Raw genomic sequence first — 9,390 nt, forward strand, 5'->3', positions numbered from 1 at the left:
AAAAAAAAAAAAAAAAAAGGAAAAGAAAGAACTTGCCACTTGCCATTCAGCAGCAGAATGCAGTGAAATGACAGCGTCAGCCTTTAAGTCTAAGCCATTTTCCTTTCGGTCAGGCCCCAGCCAATGATTATGCACTGCACAAGGCTGCAGCCTGGTGTATCTGCCTAAATGTGGACTCTTATCTTTTCTCCACAGTTCCCCATTGGGTAGGAGGATACTTTTCAAAGTGTCGAGGACTGAGATTCTCTCTTTCCAAATCTGCTTCATCCCCCTTTTTCTTTCTTAGCCCCCCAAACTTATAGCTTCGTTTCAGACTCTGATTCCCAGAGGATCCAACTGACACGTCTGTCTCCACTGGATTTTGCATTCAATGTTCCCTTGAACTTCAAAGCGTCTCATCTTTAAGGCTTCAGCTCCAGTGCCACCTCCTCAGTGAAGCCTTCCTTGACTGATCATCCCCTAAACACCCTTGTGTTATTTCATTTCTGGCAGCTACCGCTGTCTTCCAAAACAATCTTGTTACTTTAATTTCTGACTTTCAAAAATTGACTCTTGCACTTGAATGTCAGCTGCATCTCCAGTGCTTAGAACAGGGTTCCACGGCCGGGCACTGTGGCTCATGCCTATAATCACAGTACTTTGGGAGATTGAGGCTGGCAGATCACCTGAGGTTGGGAGTTCGAGACCAGTCTGACCAACATGGCGGAAACCCCGTCTCTACTAAAGACACAAAATTAGCTGCGCGTGGTGGCACATGCCTGTAATCCCAGCTACTTGGGAGGCTGAGGCAGAAGAATCGCTTGAACCCAGGAGGTAGAGGATGCAGTGAGCTGAGATTGCACCATTATACTCCAGCCTGGGCAACAAGAGTGAAACTCCGGCCCCCCACCAAAAAATAGAAGGAAAAAAAAAAGAACAGGGTTTTGCACATAGTAAGTGCTCAATAAACATCTGTTAAATAAATACATGGTTGAAGAAATGAATGATTCTTCCCTAGATAAGGGGAGATGTAAAGGCAGGCCCAGTAGCTGGAGTTGGGGATGGTAGGGTGGTCTCCAGGGTTGAAGGAAAGGCTAAACAGAGCACTGAGGGCTCTGCCCTGGGCTGCACAGGAGTCATTTGGCTGACTCAAAACTCTAGGACTTTTCTTGTCTTATAAAGGCACATCTTCTATCCTAGAGCTTCCCTTTGTGCCATTTGGAGGTAAGGTAAGGATAGATCACTTTAGACTTCGGAGTCTGAAGGTAGAATTGTTTATTTGTAACCAACAGCAGGAGAAATTTAGGGTAGGCTCTAGGTGGGACTTCCCAATAGCAAATAAAAAGAATGAGGCCTTAAAGCGTTCATTAGGTAGGCCTACTAACCTGAGGGACCTCAGTGAGACAGAGGACTGGTGAAACCCGGTTTGGCCTAGGATAGACTCAGGAGTGGACTCCAGAACCTTAAGACAGCTCAAAGATTCTGGATGGGCTGGGAAGGGCAAGTCGGCAGTTGGCTTCCTTCCTTGCCACCCCCACCTTGCTCACTGTTCCTCCCGTCCCATTTTTTCTCCATCACCCCCCTGGGGGTCTCTGAATCCCCGAGTCCCTGTGTTCTCCAAGGCTCTGCCACCACTTACTTCCTGGTTTCTCCCTGTTGTGTTCTTAGCCACAGCCTCTGACTTTGCTTTTGTCCAAGTGTGTGGCCTCTGGCTGGGATGGTCGGGACAGGACAGGGTGGGGTGCTTGTGCCTGCTTGCCCCCACTCCCTGTTCCTCTTCTCAAAGCATACTAGGCTGTCCTTGAGAAAGCGCATGTCCCTACCCGCATGTGCCCCAGGCCAGTGGGAGACTTGAGCCCTCAGGGAGATGGTGCTAATTTCAGGAATGGGCCTAGGACACTGTCGAATGTGTCTGTCTGGGGCAAGGGGCAGTGCCTGCCTCAGAGAGGAGCAGGGGAGTAGAGGCCATGGCCTCGCCATGCTGTTTGAGATACTGAATCCGGCTGCACTGTACCTAAAACCCATCTGGCTTTGGATGTGCAGTCCAGTGAGCCCTTAACGGAGTCCAATTTGAGTAACATTTCTATTCTTTGTACCTAAAGGCTCCCTAGGCAATAGAAGTGTTCCCTTGGAAAGGCCACCACTAAGCTTCTCCCCCGGGGAAGGAGTCCTCAGTGGATAAGGCTAGAGAATTGCCATAGGTCCTGGTGTCTCTCTGTAGGTCACCAAGTGTGGAAAGTAAATGTTCCTCTTCAAAGTTTCTTTTCTTGTAAAAAAAATAAATTTGCTAATAACTCTTTGTTAAGCCCTATCCCATGTAGCTATTAAACATGCCATGCTTACAGGCACGTAGTATATTCTATGTCCTTTTTTCTCTAACCAAAATATCTGTGCTGGATGTGCTCACAGGCACGTCCCAGCTCACAGCCTATGCCTCTTACCTGCTTAAAGTTTTAAGTTATGAGCCAATTGGGTTTTAGTTTAGATCGTGAGGTGAGGTCTGGATCCAGGCAGCGGAAATCAGACACAGCAGTAATGATGACCCCAAATGCATAAGGGATAAATACGTCTGCTTTTCTTTGGTCATTGTACTCTCATGGCAAAATGGCTAGTAAGGCTATTCTTTTTACCGGAAGTAAAAATTGCTTGCTAAGAAATCCTTTGACTCACTGCTAATTTTTCTTTGGGGTACCGAGTATCTGTTTCCAACACTAAGCCAGGCAGATGATTTGCCATTTTCTGTGCTCCTGAGGGTTGGGTCTTCCTCTCTTGGCACCATGAGGTGGAAGAGATCAGAGCAGAGATCTGGCCCCCCACGGAGCACCAGGATGTCAGTGAGGAAGGGACCACATTCCTCCTGCTGTTTGAGAAACCCCAGGAGAACCAGGCTGTGGGGAGCTAGATGGAAACCAGGCAGCGAGCTCCACGTGCAGTATTGGACAATGCTTAAACTAGCTTGGGCTCCTCTACCTGGGGAGGCAGCAGAGAGGACGCTACCCACCCCGATCTGCCTCAGACTGGAGGACCTGTGCCCAGTGTGATGCTGGCCAGCTGTCAGCCCCTTGGGACTTGCCCTGGTGGAAGAGACCAGCCTCCCTGAAGGTTGTATCCCTTCCTGGGGCCGCAGGCATTCAAGGCTGGTTGGTGCAGGATTAGAATGGCTCCACTCCCTCCACTCTCTCCTTTTCCCAATTTGGAACACTTTTTTTTTTTTTTTTTTTTTAAGACAGAGTCTCACTCTGCCACCCAGGCTGGAGTGCAGTGGTGCAATCTCAGCTCACAGCAACCTCTGCCTCCCTGGTTCAAGTGATTCTCCTGCTTCAGGCTTCTGAGTAGTGTGGATTACAGGTGTGTGCTACCATGCCTGGCTAATTTTTGTATTTTTAGTAGATTCAGAGTTTCACCATATTGGCCAGGGTGGTCTCGAGCTCCTGACTTCAAGTGATCTGCCCACCTCTGTCTCTCAAAGTGCTGGGATTACAGGCATGAGCCACCACACCTGGCCCAATTTAGAACACTTCTGAAGTACAGTTCAGTTCCAGAGTGTCCCTGTGAGGTGGAATGAGGCCTTTGTAGAGACTACACAGTAGCCCCCCTTCCCTGCCTGCCCCATCCCGCTTTCTTTTTTCCCCTTTAGAGGGCGGTGACCCCGAGAACACTCCCTGATAAATCTCTTGCTCACACTTTGCTCACAGTCTGGGCCTCCTTGGCAGTTCATCCTGTGAAGATGCCCCGTAGCACCACGGGTTCCCCATGGACACTTGTTCCCCTGGATTAAGGCACTGTCCCTTAGGTGGGTGGAGGTTGGGGACAATAATTTTTCAGAGGAGAGGGAACATGGTGCCATGCATTTGTTGCTGGTAGCCTTTCCAGGGCGGCCTTCCTGTAGAGTGAAAGGCCATAGATGGTCAGAAAAAGGAGAGGCCCAGGCCGGGGCATAGCCAGGAGTGGGGTCCTAGGGCAGTTAGGGGCTGCTAACTTAAGACCAGCATGTCAGATCTGAGCAGTTACCAGAGATGATCCAGTTCGTGTCCCTGTTGAATGACAGTCAGCACTGGGAGAGAGACTGAGTACTGACTGCATATCAGGCACCGTGCTAGGTCTTTTACAGATGTTCATCCTCAGGGGATTTCTTTGAAACAGGTGGGATAGTTAGCAGTGTGTTTTCTAGTTGAGGAAGCTGAGGCACAGGGAGGATGACTTGTTCATTGCCACACACTTGATATCTGCATCAGGATACGCCTGGGGGTTCTCTAATGTCACAGCCTTTCCACCTAATCACCACATTACATAGCCTTCCTGCAGAGATGGGGAAACCGAGGCATAGAAAAGGATTTGCCTGGGCCACACAACAATGGGAGGACAACCAGCACTCCTCCGGGCTCGCTTTGAGCCAGGAACTGTGCCAGGCATTTTCACACAGGTGCTTGTACTCAGTCCTCCCAATACACGCAGGGGTATACATATACAGACTATGAATATGATGGGAAAAGTGAGCCCAGAGACGTTAAGGAATTTGACCCAGGACACCCAGCAAGTCAGCACAATGCTGGCACCCACGTCATCGATCCTCTGCAGCTGCTACTACTTCCCCGCTGCTGGGCTCTCTGTCTGCCAAGCTCCCCATCCTGCTGTCACGTGCCCCTTTGTGGCATCCCTGCAGCCAACATCCCTCTGACCCTCCACTGCCCTCAGCTCACTGGTTCTCCCTAGTTTAGGGATGTTCTCCAAATGCCTTCCCTTTGGCCCATCCACAGCTGTACCCTACTTTCAAAGCTAGCTCAAAACTCCTTGCCTCCAGGAAGGCTTCCTTGATTCCGAGCCCTTCATCTGCAGACATGTTTGGATACTGAATATGGCTTCCTGACCGTGTGACCCCAGGTGATGTAACCTCACAGAGCCTCATTCCCTTTATTTGTCCAATAACTGTGGCTACTCTCCCTCAGGGCTGCGGCAAGAGTCTGCTGGTGTTTATTAAGCACTTACAGTGCCTAGCATGCATGTGGCAGAAAATTAATAATTGGTCATTATCTTTATAACGTGTTCCCTACAGTGTTCACCGAGCAGGCCTGTGTGTATGTGTATATGTGTGTGTGTATATGTGTATATGTGTATATATGTGTACATATGTGTGCATATGTGTATGTGTATACATGTGTGTGTATATATGCACGTGTGTCCTTGTGTGTATGCGTATATGTGCGTGTACATGTGTGTGTTTATATGTGCATGTATGTGTGTGTATATGTGTGTATGTCTGTGCAGATATACGTGTTCGTTTATACGTGTGTTATACCTGTGTGTGTATATGTGTGTATGTCTGTGTGTGTGTGTGTATCTGTCCAAATCAAAAGATCAAAAGTCTTTGTTGAGTACCCACAGAGTGCAAGGCTTTTATATCTGGGGGAGGTGCTGAGACCATTGGCAGATGAGGCTCTGACAGGATGGAGCTGGATGCTCATCACCTTTAATAGAACTGGGTCTCCCTGGCCATCGAGCTCCTCCTCGGACTTAGAACTACCTGGGTAGGGAAGATCTGCGCATCTCTCAGATCACAGGCTCTCGCAGGCGGGGCGACTTCAGCCCATCCCACATTTCTAAGGCGCTCTTCCTTCTGCAGATAGGCTGCGCCATCTGGTGGGTGCTTTTGGAGAAGCAGCCTCAGGGCTCAGAGCCGCTTAGATTACACCATTCTCTGGGTTGACGGCACCATCTAGTGGCTGTAATGTACCATCACGGTCCATTAGTTTCAACCTTAGCACCACCTGCGGACGAGGTTCTTTAAAAAATTCTGGGACTCCATCTTAGAGCTACAGAAAATCAGAATTTAAGGGCATGCATCCGTAGAACTTATACTTTAAACAAGATTCCTGTGTGATTCTTAACTCTGGAAAATTTTAGTTTGAGAATCGTGACCTTAAGGGGACTTCTGCTGAAGTATTTGCACCTGCTCCTCCCTCACCTCCTGTTTGCTAATAAAATCAGCAACCGCTTTACGTCTCAGAAAGCACATTTGCTATTTGTTGGCACTACTTATCCTCTTAAGAGGGGGACGGGGCAGGCTGAGGTTCTTGTTTGTAATTTAAAGATGAGGAAATGGGGACCGAGGGAGTCACATGTACTCACCTACGGCCACACAGCGAGCCAGCAGACAACTTCCCTCCTCACTCTTGGCACATGGGGAGCAGAAAGAAGGAGCATTTGCCATCAGGAGACCTGGGTTCTCCTAGCTGCACTTTGCAAACAAGGGCTCTGCAAAAGTGAGATGGCGTCACTGGGCAGGACTTGCTGGCCTCTGGGTCATAGGATGCTCCTGTTTGTAGATTACTGTAGCTATCTGGCTTACCCATTCTTCATCCTGGTTGGGTTGAGGGTGGGATTGAGCACTGACCTGTCAATCAGAAATAAAGACATGGAAGGCTTCCAGTCATAATAGCTTGCACTTGTTGACAGTATTACAATATTTTTCTAGTACTTTACATATATTAGTTCCTGTGATCCTTGCCACAGCCCCTGATAATGCATTATTATTATGGTCATCTCTTTATACATAAGGATACCAAGGCACAGAGAGGTTAAGAAACTCACTCAAGGTTACACAGAGTGTGAGTGTTGACCCAGACAATCTGCTCTGGTGCCCACACTCTTAGGCTGGTGCCATCCTGGGCCCCTGGAGCAGGCAAGATTTGGCTTCTGCACCCTCAATGACATCAGCATTCTCTCACGGCATCCTTGGCCAAGGCACCCACCCTCTGGGGGGGTCTCTGTCTCTATTTATTTGCCTGGTAAATGTTTTTAAGCCCTGTTCTGGGTGCTGGATATACAGCAGCAATTAACCACAGTCATTGCTCCTGTGGTGTTTGCATTCCAGTGGGGAGATAGGCAATACAGAATAAACAGACTCATAAACAAGGTAATTTTAGATGGCTGGAGACTGAGGAAGGATGAGGTCAAGATTACCCGACAGGGGCAACTTGAGAATGGGTGGTCAGGGAGGGCCTCTTGGAGGCCCTTGTTAGTTCTGAGTCCTGAAGGAGGAAAATGAAGCAGTCACATGCAGAACAAGAGGAAGAATGTTCCAGGGAGAGCAGATGGCAAGTGCAAAGGCCCTGGGGTGGGAACAAGCTGGTAGTATTTGAGGAACAGAAAGAAGGCCACTGTGGCTGGAGCAGAGTGTGTGATGGGCACAATGAGCTTTTGTAGGTTTGGTTGGAGAACATGTGTCCCCACCTCCTTGGGGGCTGTCCCTCCTCCCTACTGAGGACAGTGCTGCTGGGAAGGTGGATTGGGTTACCATCCTACCCTCTTCAGAAGTCAATAGAGTTCTAAGCCTTCCTCTTACTACCCTGCCGGGGTGGGGCTGTGAGCTAGGCTTGGCCAAGGGAACACTAATATGATTTTTTTTTTTTTTTTGAGACAGATTTTCACTCTTGTCGCCCAGGCTGGTGTGTGATGGCGCAGTCTCGGCTCACTGCAACCTCCACCTCTGGGGCTCAAGTGATTCTCTTGCCTCAGCCTCCTGAGTAGCTGTGATTACAGGTCATCACCTGTAATCTGGCTAATTTTTGTATTTTTGGTAGAGACAGGGTTTTACCATATTGGCCAGGTTGGCCTCAAACCCTGACCTCAGGTGATCCTTCCACCTCGGACTCCCAAAGTGCTGGGATTACAGGCATGAGCCAGCACACCAGCCCACGCATATAATCTTGAGTGACATAGATACAGCTGGAACACAGACAGCCCAGGCACAGCAGCTGTGGGACTCCGAGGGTCTTGGGTTCCCATCTCGATGTCTGCTCCAGTTGTCTGGCTCCCTTATCCTATTCTAACAAATCCCCTTTTGCTTATGTTGGCCAGAGTTTACTTTGCTTACACCCAAATAACCCTACTGATGCAGTGGAGGAATGAAGGGAGATGAAGTTGGGCCCAGATGTGCTAGGTCTGGTTGGCCAGGCCAACAAATTGGGTTGTGCTCCGAGGAAAATCAGGTTCCTGGGGATTTTTCTGGCATTGCCCTTCTGAGAAGCTGTGATTCTATGTGGGTGGTTTCCCACCTGTGGGCATGAGCTTAGTCCACCAGCCCCTGTCTGGAAGGTCTCCTCTTCCCACCAGGCCATGTCCCCGCCACACTCTACCACTAGAGAGCACTAGAGAGCAATCACCCTCCACAGGCACCCAGGCAAGGTGAGCTTGGGATTGTGTGTCTATTTCCATCAGGTCTCTATATGGCTCAGATAAACACGCCTAAGATTTTATCCCCAGCACACACTCCACCAAATGAAGAGTAAAATGAGAGGGAGGGAGAAATAGACAATCAGAATATCTTATATGTGGTGGGGCCCAGGAAGGGGCTGAGGAGGGGTCAGAGAGCTAAAGTTCAGCCAGTGCCCACCTCGAATTCCGAAGCATCAGGAGCCAGTCACAGTAACAAAAGCCAGCTGGTGACCCCAATCCCTCTGCGCAGCAACAAGCCCTGGCTCTTGTTTTTCTAAGAATCTAGTCAATCCTCTTTCCTGTAAGTTGCAGCCCGGTCCTCCCCCCAGGTGGGGCTGAGGACACAGCTTCCCTTTTCAATGATGCCACCTAGAACTCTGCTTCCCCTGCTCCCTTTCTCTTCAAATAGGAAAACTGGCGCAGCTTGACCTTCATCCATGGCCCTCCCAGTCACAGCCCAGACACCTACAAACTCCCACCACAGGCTGGAGTCTCCTGGAGCCCTAACTGTGAAACCCAAAGCAGTTTCCAAATCTGGCCCTTTCTGCATTCCCAATCTGCCTTCCCAGCAACACTGTCCTCAGTGGGGAGGAGGGGCGACCCCAAGGAGAGTTCCCACTCAGCAAACTCAACTCATTCCTGTCCTTCCTCCCCAGTGACCAGCCCTGAGGAACTGACAGCTAGGCAATATCCCACTCCTCCACCACTTGACCCTAATTGGAATAAGTACCTCCATCATGGAATCCCAGAGGGACTTAGGGTAGGGTTGTAGGCAGTGAGCCATGATTGCCCACTGCACTCCAGCCTGGGCAACAGAGTGAGACCTTCCAAGAGAGAAAGAGGGAAACAGGGAAAGAGAAGAAAGAGAGGAAAGAGAAAAAGAAGGAGAGAAAGAGAGAGAGAGAGGGCAGGAAGGAAGGAAGGAAAGAAAGAGGAAGGAAGGAAAGAAGGAAAGAAAGAAAGGAAGAAAGGAAGGAAGGAAAGAAAGAGAAAGAAGCCATTTAACATTTAAAGTTTAGATTTAACAAGGGCTTACAATGTGGCAGGTGTTTTACAAGTATTCATTGATCCATTCAAAAGACATTTTTCGAGGGGTGTAAAATGATTATCACTATTTTACAGATGAAGAAACTGAGGCACACAGAGGTGAAATAGCTTGTATGAATGTCACTTAGCTGGTAAATAGATTAGTCATGG

Source organism: Cebus imitator, unplaced genomic scaffold (genome assembly GCF_001604975.1).
Source record: "Cebus imitator isolate Cc_AM_T3 unplaced genomic scaffold, Cebus_imitator-1.0 Scaffold63, whole genome shotgun sequence".
Taxonomy (NCBI): Eukaryota; Metazoa; Chordata; class Mammalia; order Primates; family Cebidae; genus Cebus; species Cebus imitator.